Source organism: Aricia agestis, chromosome 7 (assembly GCF_905147365.1).
Source record: "Aricia agestis chromosome 7, ilAriAges1.1, whole genome shotgun sequence".
In the NCBI taxonomy this organism is placed as follows: Eukaryota; Metazoa; Arthropoda; class Insecta; order Lepidoptera; family Lycaenidae; genus Aricia; species Aricia agestis.
This window is the reverse complement of record NC_056412.1, coordinates 2,339,608-2,349,889: the sequence shown is the minus strand read 5'-3', so window position 1 is coordinate 2,349,889 and position 10,282 is coordinate 2,339,608.

Genomic DNA, 10,282 nt, shown 5'->3' with positions numbered 1-10,282 from the left:
CCAACTCGTCAAGCCTATAACTGTAAATTACTGTAAAACGGTTTCATTCAATGAATTCGCTAGTCCTTCAATCAAACAGCCGATTCAATCAGATGACTGCGACATATCCATAACTACAGGTGTTTACATAAATACACAAATATTGGGCAATAAACAAAAAAATAAAAATTTTAGATACATCTCATAAAAATAATGTTCATGTTAATAATATAATTATTAGGTATACAGATCACCAAAATAACAACGAAAGTTTTGTACAATTAAAGGCATTTTCAGGCGATTTTGTACAACAGAGTCTTAGACAAATGACAAGAGACAAAAGAAAGGAAAGACCGCACTAACCTAACTACACTACACTCAAGTGACGCGACATTTGCCATCTCTTAGTGCAGCGATTCTATAACTTTATTGGTTGAAACCGTTTGAAAAGCAAACTTTTTGACTGAATCTCAAAAGAAAAGAAAAAATTTGTGCCACTACAGCAACTAGTCGATATCCATCACGGATTTTGAATCCACGCTGGTGCGAGATGACAGAGCTTCGTTTAAGAATGGCTGCCTAAAGTGTAAATAAAGAGTTGCATGATAGTTTCGTTACGATGGCCGCGCTAGTAAAATTTGACAGTATGTCGCACTGCAAAATACGGTACGTACGTCTAGTGCGGTCTTGCCTTAACGGTTAACAACATCAAGTACAAAAAAGTGTATATGTCGCAGTCATCTGGTTCAATCTGCGATTCGATTGAATGTCTAGCGCTTTCATTGAATGACACCATTCAATTGAATGACTCGACTGACTATCAATTGAACGATCGTCACTCAACGTTCAACTAGTTAGCGATTTGTAACATATCCCTTTGAAGATAGCTGCGGACATTAAATCAGTCAGGTAATTGAACGTTTTTGTTATTTTTCCCACTGCGGCCCTAGTAGTCCCTAAAACAAAATATATGGCGTCAAACAGCTCGCACAGCTGATAGCACTGTGTTAATATTTTGTCCATTACATTTACTTTCAAGTGCTATAATTTAGTAATACTAATAAATTATTATTATGACATCGTGGATTTACCTATACTATATATTTACCTATTACTACCACGTCAACGGCTACTTAAAAAATATATTATCATGCCATTTAAAAGGGCCCATTCACGGCAGTCCTGCCGTGAATGGGCCCTTTAACGATTTAACTATACTATGACTTTTAGTCAAGACGTTAAACGTCATAGTCAACGTTTTGACGAGTTGTCCTTTAGTAATTCAATTCATATTCATATTTCTTTATTTAATTGAATGGTGTCATTCAATAAATGCGCTAGTCATTCGATCGAATCGCAGATTAAACTAGATGACTGCGATTCACAGCTTCTGTTAAAACTTATAGGCAGAAAAAAATAGTAACAGCTGTCACCCAAGTTACACTTTGCAAGAATAGTTTTGCAAGGTGTAACATAAAGAAGTGATAATACTTTAGGGTGTGTTTACATGTATACGTCCCTTGTATAGTTCATTGTAAAAATAGCGGCGCTGATAGTGTCACAACTTAATAAGTAACTTCTTTGTTTGTATAAGAAAAAAATGTGCTAACGTCATGAATTTACTAATACAAAAATTAAAAACGTACTTAACTATTTTTTTGTGTGTATACGTTTAACTAATAAAATTATAACCTCTAAAGTATTACCACTTCTATTAAGTTACACTCTGTACAAGTCTACGGAAATGTCCAGAAAAATACTATATTTGTATTGATGTATCGATTGTTGTACATAATATTAGTTTGATAAATAAAGATAACCGAAGGGCTTTTAAGAGGATGAAAGTTTGTATAGAATTAGGCTTAGTCATTTTATAGAGCTATAAATTTATTTTAAAATATTTCATTGATATAAATAAATAATAATCACGACCTCTTAAGTTTTAGAAAAGCTAACCTTTCGAGGAGAAAAAAAATATAGCAGATGAAAAATTGTTTAACGTATTTCTTAGTTGTATGGTTTGTTTCAAAATTGGTACTTTCGATATTTTAATGATAGATATACATAACTAGAAGAGACTTATTTAGACACAAACGTTGGAATCGAGTAATCGTTGAAAAACTTTCATGCCCAATGAGACTAACATTTTTGAAATCTTTGAATGTAGATAAAATTTAATTTCATCTCAAAACATAAATCATGGCATTGCAAATCGTCATACATGAAAATAAAATTGTGTTCATATTATAGAGCTAGACTTGATTTTGTTTGTTTAACGTAATTTGTTTGTTAAGGGTATTTTAATTACGTATTTAACATAATTTAATGACACAGTACAGTTAGCCCAGTGGGGTTAGTTCAGCTTTGTATCTGAAGCTGAAATTTATAATTATAGTCAGATTTTTTTTGTACCAGTGTTAAGAGGAGGTCACAAATAGCTTAAATTCAAAAACTCGACCAAATCCGACGAGTGCGTTAGTCGCCATATTGGTTTGAAGGTCCAATCTTTTTTTAGCTATATCTCCTTTATTTTACTTTTTACGAAAATGATAAGGACTAAATTTGTTGTAAATTTAATTTTCTTAATTTTGAGTTATTATAATTTTCATTGTAAATTCAATTTTTTATTTTATTCTTTGTCGTTTTCTTCATTACTGAAGGTCGCGCCTGGAAAAGTTCTCCTCTACTTTGATTGTTAAGCTCTTCCATTTTGTTCGGTCTTCTGCTTCTCTAATTCTCTAAATCTGCGGCTGTTATTTTCAGTCTAGTGAGTGTCGTAATTTGGTCACACCATCGGGTAGGTGATCGACCCCTGGGTCGCTTGCCTTCAATTTTTCCCGTGACTATTAGCTTTTCGAAGTTGTCTGGTTGCCGGCGAGCGTAAATTCAATATTGTTTGTTATATGGGAGCCCCATTAAATATTAAATATAATATGTTTTTAGTATTTGTTGTTAAAGAGGGAAACAAAATACATAATATGTGATAACTCTCTACTTATCACCGTTCTTGAAGCCTGGAGACGGACAGACAGCGAAGTCTTAATTTCAAATGTGGTTAATTTAATGAGTTATTTCTGGTTTTTTTTCTGTATTTGACAATTAAATCGCGATACAGGTCGAACAGGTCGAAATTATACTTTGACTTGTTTTTTCCGTAGTATTGATTTTACAATAAAATTAAAAATTATAAGGACTAAAGTTGTAGAGAATCAAATTTGTGACAAATTTCGTCCTTCTCATTTTCTAAAAAAAATAAATAAAGGAGATACTTATAGCTAAAAAAAGATTAGACCTTCAAACCAATATGGCGGCTACTGTACTCGTCAAAGTTTTTTGATTGCTATTTGTGACCTCCTCTAAGCACTGGTGCAAAAAAATTCTGACAATAATAATTACTTAGTTTAAAAAAAAATCTATCTCTACTGGGGTAAGTAACTTAGAGCTGGTTTCGAATAAAATGGATAAACGTAGATAGTAGAGAATAATTAATATTATATTTAGTCTTGGATCGGATAGTTGTAATAATTTTCGCTCTATTACCTACTTGTAACCAAAAGCTGGGCTTAACGCTATATAACGTAATGAATTGAAATTAAATTTTAAATAAGTAACATAATATATTTTAAAACTTTTGGTCTAGACGGATCCGATTGGTTTATTGCTGAAAAAAATATATTTCCTAAAAAGTATAGTATAGCTGCTCACCTAGACTCAAAGTTCCTTAGAACCTTTTCAGAGCATATTACACCCGTTTGACCGATTCCAATTTTTTTATATAAGTACATATATAACACTACAACGAATAATTTCGCTAAGAATATAAGTAGAAACTTCTATTTATGTCGAAGTTAATTAGACATTTATAATAAAATGTCTTGTAACAACAATTTTAAGACATTTTATTTAGACATTGACTGCGTACTACCGAAAACACAATCAATGGAAATCATATTCCGCCTCACAGACCGCGTTCGATTTTCAAAACGAAATAACTAAGCAAACATGCAGTCGTCAAAAGACGTTTTTCCACTAAAACTGAAGCTTCTGGACGCCGCAAGAGTGAAACTTACGGGGAAGTGGGGTAGATACGATTCTGGCGATAGGAGCGGTCTGTGAGTCCGCACGTCCATAGTTAAAGGTTAAAACAGTTGTCAAAGTCTAGGAGTTGTTATTCAAGAAAGAACGCCTAGGTCGTATGCTTACAACCTCTCATGGAATCTTGTACAAAACTGTCGGGCTAGCGCTGTCGTAGATCATGAATGACCCGCAATAGCCGCTGTCACACGCACAAGAGTATACGCAACTAATCTTGTGCAGTGCCCAGCAGCTGCTTAGGGCTTCATCGCTCCAGAGACTTCCACTCTTCGACACCGAGCATGGAGACACAGGGTGTGCCGCTGCCGCCACTAGACGACTTTGACACACATGGCAGCAAACAAACCTTACACAACTAAAGCTAAATAAAACACAAAAGCGACACAGCAAATAATAAAACAGTAAAGCACAAAATAAAAAGGACAGAGTTGCGAACCACGAATCAGGGATTCGCCATATTTAGTCTAAAGAAACTACGCCACTAGTCACAACTCATTTTGATCAGGATGAAAATCTATGAAATTTTTGTGCATTTATTTTTTTGTGCAATGTGCTGGTAAAACGAATCATTATTTATAAGTGGTAAAAAGGTTAAAATACTACCAAACATAAAGTACTGAGTTTTCTTAACATTTAGACCGAAATGTTTTAAAATAGAACAAAAAAACGCAGACAGAACGTTCTGTCTGCGCTGACCCGTTGCGGCGTATACCGCAATCAGAGACGAAAGTTAATTACCTACTTAACTATAATTAAATGAAAAGTTTGACAGCTAATAATGTATGGGGCTTATGACAAAATCTTCAATTAATTACAGTTAAGTAATTAATATTCGTCGCCAAGTGCGGCAGTGCGTATGTTTTGACAAAGCTAGGTACTTTATTCGGTCGACACTAAGGATACTGTCGTGTTGACATGTGGTAATATGAAACTGGATATGTTTTGTATTTTTTAGTCCGGAATAGAGCCGGTATCGGGTGTCGGGAAGCCTCACAACCTCGGAAACCATACTGCCGGCTTAGCGCGGCACGCTTGCTCATTCTACTGTTATGTTTTTTAAACAAATGCCTTTATTCATTAACAAAATCTTCGGAGGCAATTTTTTATATGTAAAACCTCTGTGAATTGATGTGCTTTGTTGATATTTTAAGGGAGTTTCACGTCTTTTTTATAATATTAGTGATTCATTGCAAAAAAAACCCCGTTATTTTGTTTAAGGTCGTTTTTTTGTGGCAAGGGCGATTCTTAAGAAATTCGGTTTAATCGGTGATGGGAGCAATTTTAACATATTTTTATCAGCTAATTACTTATTTATTACATTGAATATTTGAAGTACTAACAAAAATGGCTTTATATTACCCAAAATAAATTTCACTTGAAGAATAAGTATTGAATTGGAATAAATATTCTAATTTATCATTTCACTAAATCCGACTTAAAACATAATATTTTAAATGACACTATTCGACGTATTCGACGTCGCTTGCGCAGAAGTCAATAATGGTATTGAGATTTTTATTTGAGTTGGATTAAAATATTTTAGATTTCATTTTACTTATTTTGAACCAATTAAGTCCTTCTGTATAATATGCATAAGAATAAGAACGTTTATTTGCAAAAACATGGTATTGACAATAATATTGTACATACATGTCTCATGTACATCTCGACCGTGCAAATATCGACTACTCAATTCGATATCTATTACCGAATTAAATATTATGCATTCACATTAAAAGAAACATCTTGGTCAAATGTAGTTAATAAAATAACTATTGAGTATATTGAAAATGAATCTACAGAATTAAACATTTAGATAGCCGACATAAGCTTACCTTTAAATAAAAGAAGGAAAAAATTTGTGAGAAGATTAACTAAAATTTGCTAGTCTGTTATTTGTATTAACTTGAACCTGAATAAATGCATTCTTTCTCAAATTTATGAAAATATTATTCACGGTTTCTAAAAACAAATTCGCAATTTTCTTTTTAAGGTGGGTTGCACCAGAGGCGAAGTTATAGTTAAGGTTAAGGTTTACTAGGGATTTGACAGTTCATTTGACATTTTGTTATGGTTAAAGTTAAAGTTATAGTTAAAGTAAGTTGGTGGAACCCACCTTTACTATGTCGGGATTATTTTTCGGTTTTTACTTTCTGGAACGAACCCTTCACACCTCACAGTTTTTTTTTTAATCTGAGTGTGAGGATTACACTTTTTCGCGAAATTCAAGCCTGCGCTACAATATAAAATTAATTTTATAATGTCTGAATGTAAAAGAAATAAATAGAAAATAAAAATAAAAAATCTGCTGAATGTTAAGTCGTTTGTGTGCAAAAGGTCTGTCAATCACTTTATTTAAAAGTAGGTACGCGTACTGTAGCTTTAATTCATGTAGTTTTGCAGCGTGGAATATAGTTATATACTTTTATATTATCGAACGTACTTGTATTGATGTAAATCATAACTTATAATAAAAATAAAACAAATTAACACCTCGAAGGCTTTACAACAAATAGAAAATAAAGTCCTTAATCTTCAACTCCTTTGGCGTTGATGTAAAACCATCGGGTATCACGAAAAAAAAAGTAAAAAATAATTCAATACTCACTTCGAGAAAACAAGAGAACAAAACACAAAACGAAACTTTTCCGGGGTAAATATGGTAAGTGGTAAGTACGGGCTGGTAATTGCGGGGTTGGCAAGTGGTAAGGGACGTGCTCGCTCGGGGTGGTCCGGGGTGCGAGTGGCGATGGAGCCACCTGCCGGCCAGCGCTACCTTATAACAGCCTACCTTTAACTACCTTAATTGGAAGCGGCACAAGCACGAGCGGTTAGCGGATACAGACCGACACATTATTTTATTTTTATATAAGACATTTAATGAGAACAAAACAAACTGAAAATATTTTAGGGCGTGTATGTGCCCTTTGTATAGAGTTCACTGTGAAAATAGCTTCGCTGAAAAAAGTTCCTTTTTTCAGCCCAACAAAGTACTTTAGGGTGTGTACTATGTGTCCTTTGTAACTAAATACAACACACTGTGAAACATCGCTGAAAAAGTTACTTTTTTCAACCCTGCCACTTTCGCAGTTAACTGTATGCAAGGACTCTTCTCTTACACACCTTATATTTTATTAGTATTATCATTTTCTTTTGTTACACTCTGTATAATCTTTTTGATCCCGCTTAAAGTATAACCTAAGTTAACGTAACCAAACTAAAGATAATTTTCCCTATTGTGGTTTCGGTATCATTATCAGTTTAATAATATATGGGGGGTTAAAAGATGGCGCGATGAGCAGCTGGAAGCATACCAGCCAGGCTGGCCAGCGGTGGCGCTGGAGCGAGCACAATGGAAGACCTTGGGGGAGGCCTTTGCCCAGCAGTGGGACAGCATAGGCTAGTTTTTTTTTTATCTCATATTAAAATTAAAAAAAAAAAATTAAAACAACCCCAGATTCAAAAACAAGTACATAAAAACAAATTGTTCAGCACTGAGTGATGAACTAAAACTAAGAACACTCTCGATAAAGTTAGCTTTCGAACAATAAAAACTGGCCGTTTGGATGCTACGAGGCCATGGACTGGCACACAGACAGATAGACAAACAGGCAGACAAACAAACGCGTCAAACTTATAAAACCCCTCTTTTTTGTCGGGGGTTAAAAGTATACTTAATTATTATACAATAGATATTTCTATAATAATTTTATAATTATTGTTTTATCTGCCAAAAACCCAAATTAGAATTTAGAACTTATTTTATCTAAGGGCGACTTACCGTTCTTTGCCACGAGTGACCGCGACCGACAAAAATGTATATAAAATGCCACTTTATGGCATAGGAAATAGCTTTCCTTTTGCTCTACGTCAATCACTAAAAAGCAGCGGCGGCAAAAGCTCAAAGCCCGCGATAAAAGCTATGCAATAGCCTTAAGCCTTTATACGTGGGAGAGCCATGCTTCGGCACGAATGGGCCGGCTCGTCCGGAAAAATACCACGTTCTCACAGAAAACCGGCGTGAAACAGCGCTTGCGCTGTGTTTCGCCGAGTGAGTGAGTTTACCGGAGGCCCAATCCCCAACCCTTTTCCCTTCCCTATCCTCCCCTATTTCTTTCCCTTCCCATCCCTACCCTCCGGCCGGCAACGCACCTGCAGCTCTTCTGATGCTGCGAATGTCCATGGGCGAATGAAGTTGCTTTCCATCAGGTGACCCACTTGCTCGTTTGCCCCCTTATTTCATAAAAAAAACAATAACATAAAATAAAAAGTGGATATTTAGGTATATTTAAATAGTGAATATTTATATTGTACCGTACCTGAGGCTAGCTGAAGCCGTAGTAAGGAGGTCGGCGCCACCCTTGTTACAGGATTAGTACGGCAGAAGATTTAACAACCACTGTTGCCACCTGGTGGCCGCCTTCGTTGCAAGGTTGCCTCTAATGTAATTACTTCATTACTGCACTTATACTCTAATACCCACGGGTTTCGGTGACGGTGGCCGGTTTCATAGAGACCAGTTACGTAGGAGTTATCATAGTGCCGAAGTGTGTGCACTGTACGCAAGATCACTCTCTATTCTATTACCCTGGGACGGACGACCGACACGACTAGCGAGAGATCAGGCGCAGAATCAACTTTTTACATGCCCATCTGACGATCATCTTACATCAGACAAACAGGTAATCATCCTGCATTGTCCTAACCAAACTTGGAAATATATTTTCAACGCGGGAATCAAACCCACGACCTCCGAATCAAGCCACTGAACCACAGCACATCTTGTTCTGTGCAGAGAGATGCAGTTGAAGAGAGATCGTGAGTACATTTCACTCTATCCTTTGTAGGTTTTAGAAGAGTAAAAGGTATAAAGTAAAAGTAAAGTCTTTTCGAGGCTTCAAGTATCTCTAATTACATCTAAATTTTTGATTGAACTATGAGTCCCACGAAAGGATATAGGATACTTTTTATTCCGGAAAAATGTACGGTTCCCGCGCGATCAACGAACTTTGGTACCACGGAGTTGTTTAGTAATTTATAGACTTTATAGTATTAGAAAATAACAGCTACAGATGCACTTGCGACCATGGAAAAATCTTTGTAGTAAAAAATCGGTATACTGTATAGGAAAGTTTTGTCTTAAAAATATTTTTTTACAGATCTGTTATAATAAATTTATGATTAACGACGAAAAATTTCCTGTAGTATTGCAGCAATAGGTTAGACCAGGTAAACGAATTTCCTCATCAATCAATCAACAAAGTATTTGCCACGTGCAATTTTTGTGAAATCTTTATCGAACTCGTGGTCGTGCCATCAAATGATGGCACGAGATCGTTGTTTCTTTGTAATTCAAGTGAGTTTATTTATGTTATACATAATACACGTTAAATGAAGTCCAATATTTTTATAATATAAAGGTTTTTTTAATATTTTTTATATTATAAACATAAATCTTTGGTACATTGTGCGTATTTACCAACTCCATGTGCTTTTAAAAGTTCTGAATACACGTTGGTCGTTGGCATAACAAAAATGTTAAACTATTTATTGAGTTTTCACTCATATAAGTACTTATGTGAGTAAAAACTCACATAAAACAATATTAAAGTTTGTTTTAATTATTTAGATGTAGGCGATAAAAGCATTAACGGGAAGATTTAGATATGGTAAAATTACTGTAAAATGTAGTTTCGATTGTCTTACTCGTACACACTCTGTCTCAAACGATAGTCAAAAACGACGCGACATTCACTGCATAAGAAAAGGACCCCTAATTTCATACGTGGAAGAGCCATGCTTCGGCACGAATGGGCCGGCTCGACCGGAGAAATACCACGTTCACACAAAAAAACCGGCGTGAAACAGCGCTTGCGCTGTGTTTTGCCGAGTGAGTGAGTTTACCGGAGGCCCAAATCCCTTCCCTATCCTCCCCTATTCCCTTCCCTTCCCATCCCTATTCTCCCCTATTACCCCATTCCCTCTTGCACGCACCTGTAGCTCTTCTGATGCTGCGAGTGTCCATGGGCGACAGAAGTTGCTTTCCATCAGGTGACCCGTTTGCTCGTTTGGCCCCTTCTTTCATAAAAAAAAATCAGACCGCAACATGCCGAGGCGAGGCGCGACGTTTTGCGAATCTGTCAAATATGTCAAATCTATACGAATTGAGTGAACGCTAGAAGCTCATGGAATTACGCTCGATTTATAT